The sequence below is a fragment of the Neovison vison genome, chromosome 3 (assembly GCF_020171115.1).
Source record: "Neovison vison isolate M4711 chromosome 3, ASM_NN_V1, whole genome shotgun sequence".
NCBI classification, from domain to species: domain Eukaryota; kingdom Metazoa; phylum Chordata; class Mammalia; order Carnivora; family Mustelidae; genus Neogale; species Neogale vison.
In genome coordinates, this window is record NC_058093.1 from 49,662,322 (window position 1) to 49,666,655 (window position 4,334).

The 4,334-nt window shown below is 41.7% G+C and overlaps 1 pseudogene; it reads left to right on the top strand.

Moving 5' to 3' along the window:
- Nucleotides 1-345: 345 nt before the first annotated feature.
- On the top strand, nucleotides 346-3,500 carry LOC122903496 (annotated as a pseudogene).
- The last annotated feature ends 834 nt before the right edge of the window (nucleotides 3,501-4,334 follow it).

Here is a 4,334-nt window from a genome sequence, read left to right on the forward strand (position 1 = left end):
TGCAGGTTCCCACAGAGAGATCCTTTTAATACTACATCTCTTCATTCCAAGCACCACCCACACTACAAGATTCAGGGGAAACTCACTTTACAAACAAGTTGGGGGTAATTAAAATCAAGTCCAACATAAGGCAACAACTTAAAGCCTTTAAATATGGTTATCTACAGAGTTCGTGGGAAAAGTTAAAAAAGAAAAAAAGAACAAAGTTAAGTTCTTTTCAAATGAATCCCACGGATGCACATCCACATAACTGTCTTCTGTACACACCCTTGTAGAAGAAACCCACAAGAGTTGCTTTTACTGTACCACAAGAGTTGCTTTTATTGTAGGATCAGGCTTACAGCAATGGAGTCCAATTGGAGTCCAATGGAGTCCATTGGCAGCAATGGAGTCCCAGACCTACATTTTGCCACGCTGGATGGCAAGGTGGGGTGAAGAAGTTTCAATACTCTAGGTTAGTCTCCACCCACCCAAGGCCCCAGCAGGTAGCCCTCTCACTCTTCCTGGTTCTTCAGCAGAGAAGCATTGTATCAACACACACAGGGACATTTTCAGCAAATGTTACCAGAGAATTTTCAGAAGAGCACAAACTCAATCCATCTTAAGGAAAATAAATATTCCCTTAAATACAATAAATGTTGATCTTCTTCTCAGATGTGTGGTTTCCCATGGACTCATTCCATGCCCAGAGGCCAAGTTCAGGAAAAGCAGAGTCCTTCCACTAAGGCAGTTGCAGCTAATTTACCATCTTCTGACCATACCATAGCCTAGCTAGTACTTCAAAGAGATCCCTTCTCTTTCCCTTAAGCTTGATCAAATTCTTGGACATGGCATCTATCACACTCATCACAGTAAACAGAAGGACCAAATGAGGACTCACCATTGCCTGGTTTAGAGCAAATGTTTTGTAGTCACAAGAAATGTTCTATCATTTCCATTGGGTTAGGGGAGGGAAAGTTATTTAATACAAATAGAAATTAAATAAAATTTCCTTGTCTACTTTCATTCTAAAATTGCAGCATTTAAAGAGAAAGCGCACACATTGGTTCTGTAAGTTTTGTAAAATATTTCATGCTGGTTGATTCTGTTGTTCCAAGTACCATCTACTTAGTGCAATAATTGTGTGTGTGTGTGTGTGTGTTCATTAGACAGGGTTGTCATATTTATGTGTGATCCATGGTAGGTATTTCATAAGTTGCTCTATATTCGAGTAGCCTAAGTCCAAGAATGCCACAAATGTTTTTTTTCTTTATAGTTCAATATCTCTCATTCGTTCTCTCTCTTCTCCTTTTCTGACTTCCTTTATTCCCCCCTTCCATCGCTTCCCTCTTTCAGCTACTGCATTTTCGCCCCACAATATTTGAGAACTAAGTGTTGGAAACAAATCTGAAACATCTAAATCACAAAAAAGTAAGATTGTGAACTTGTGCCTTTCCCAGGTCCTTAAAAGTCAATGACTATAAAGCAATTTACAAAGCATAGAGCTTGCTATTGCTTTTAGAGCACTAACATTTTAAGAAACTCATGGAGAAGAAGAATGATGAAAGCCTGGCAGGGAAATTTAAAAGTAGTTTCATGGGACGCCTGGGTGGCGCAGTTGGTTGGACGACTGCCTTCGGCTCAGGGCGTGATCCTGGAGTCCCGGGATCGAGTCCCACATCAGGCTCCCAGCTCCATGGGGAATCTGCTTCGCTCTCTGACCTTCTCCTCGCTCATGCTCTCTCTCACTGTCTCTCTCTCTCAAATAAAAAAAAAAAAAAAAGTAGTTTCATTATTTAGTAGTTCTTAACAGAATTAAAATGGGAATAATTTGGAAGCAGAGATTTGACACCACCATCGCAGTCGCAAACTGACAGGACAGAAATTATTTATCTAAACCCAAGAATCAGGAAACCAAGGGCTATGGACCAAAAACCCAAGACACTGCCTATTTGTGTTGATAAGGTATTGTTGGTAAATGTGTTGCCGCACCCAGGCATTTATGTACTGCTCTTTGCACCGCAATGGCCAAGCTGAATTACTGTGACAGAGACTCTGTGGTCTGTAAGGCCTGAAATACCTACTGTCTGGCTTTTTACACAAAAACAAATGTAATATTCAGAAAACTTGTGTCTCATACATTAATTAAATGAACAGAAACAAGATCTTTAAAAGTATACTCATCATTAAATTTGTATCCTACGTTGTCCTCCGTATTTGGAAGTTGCCATTGCAGCAGTGATCGTTATAGCATGTTGCATCTGTGTCCTATAGAGCTTTTCGGTAATTAAGAGCAATGATGCTCACAGTCTTTTTCACAAGTGGAACATGTAGAAATTGGCACTTGGCTAAGCCAAACCTACCAGCAAACCCTTCTGCAAAATTCTTGGAAACTTCTCTTATCACTCTTTCTGATTACTATAAGCTAAGATGTTCTAATGATTTGAAGGCATTAATGCTGTGGTTGAGAACAGAGCGAAATTTCATTGGTTCCAATTCTGATCCTCCAATTAATAGCTGTGCTTTGGTTTCCTTGCCTATAAAAATGGGATAATAACAGTATCTACCTCGCAGGTGAAGACATCTAGAATAGCATTGGGCAGTATGTGCTTACTTAGCACTCCATAAATACTAACCATAATTTTATGATTTGAAGGTATGCTTCACTCTGTCGTGAAACATGTGCTGTGAACTCCAGAATAACAGTACTTCACTTTACCTTATAATTCTGAAATTGATTGTGTATTCCACATAATAGCTTCCTGTTAAACATGCATATGTCCTAGAATTAACACTCTAGTCAATCAGTAGGTATATGTACAGCATCTACCTCAAGCAGAGCAAGACATTAAAAACCGCAGGGAGGGGCGCCTGGGTGGCCCAGTGGTTTAGGCCTCTGCCTTCGGCTCAGGTCATGATCTCAGGGTCCTGGGATCGAGCCCCACATCGGGCTCTCTGCCAACAGGGAGCCTGCTTCCTCCTCTCTCTCTCTCTCTGCCTGCCTCTCTGCCTACTTGTGATCTCTCTCTGTCTATCAAATAAATAAATAAAAATCTTTAAAATAAAATAAAAACTGCAGGGATACAAAAGTAAGCATGAGAGCTCTATCCCTCCATGGGGGTGGTGGACAGTGCAGATGCGGCCAAGTTTAAGGTTCAAGACAAGACCCTCACATCATAAAGGAGGAGTTGCTTAAACAGCTAGAAGACCTGAAGGTGGAGCTGTCCCAGCTACATAATCACCAAAGTGACAGGTGGCACGGCTTCCAAATTCTCCAAGATCCCAGATGTTTGCAAACCCATAGCTCGGGTTCTCACCATCATCAGCCAGACTCAGAAAAAGAACCTCGGGATACTCTACAAGAATAAGAAGGACAAGCTCTGGGATCTGCAGCGCAAGAAGACACGTACCCTGTGCTTCTGGCTGACAAGCCAGAGAACCTGAAGACCAAGAAGCAGCAGTGGAGGAGCAAGCTATCTTCACCGCAGAAGTACGCAAGGCCTGAGCACCAGCATCAATAAAACCCACACACGCTGAAGGGGAAGAAAAAGTAAGCATAAAATAGAATCCAGTCCCTCATAGAACTACTAGCATCAGAACCTGGAGGAATGGTTCTATCTGCCCATAGCACAAGCAAAACAAAAACAAAACAACACCAACAACAACAACCAGTAATTATCCTCTGACATTGTTCCAGGCTAAAGGGAATGGGGAAGTCAGAACCTTTAATATGGAATGAGGCATGGAAATCCCACTGTAATTGGTCTGTGCCACTCAACTTAGTATTCGTAAAAATTCAAAGGGAAGAGAGAGCTCAATGAAGCCTGCAGGGGTCATGTAAGGAAGGCTTCGTGGATGCGGAGAAATAGGAGTTTTTGTATATAAACAGGAATGGAGATGTCTTGTAAAGCTAAGGATCAAAAAGACAGTCTGCTCATGACAGGGGCAGTGAACTAGTGGTTATGGGATGTAGCTATTAGCAGGGGCCACATGTGAACTTGGACTTGGCCTCCACTCTAATGGCACAAAAAATAGAAGAAAGTGAAAAAAGGATACAGAGGTACTGTGTGGACTTATGGAAATTGCCAGCCTCTCGAGTTTTCAAAAGGAGGCATTGGTTTCATGGTATTTGCTGCATTTAAAACTTGTTCAGTTCATGGTTAGTTGTCAAGTGCAATCCCGAATGTGGGGGCAGGAAAGGATGGGGGGCACAAGTCACCTTAACTTTGAGTGGGACAATGAGATGGAATATTAGAATCTCAACAATTTGTCAGATGGTTCAGAAGAGGATCACAGAGAGTCAGTGAAGAAAGGAAGAAGCCATGATTGAGGTGTAAAATAGGAAGAATGTAACA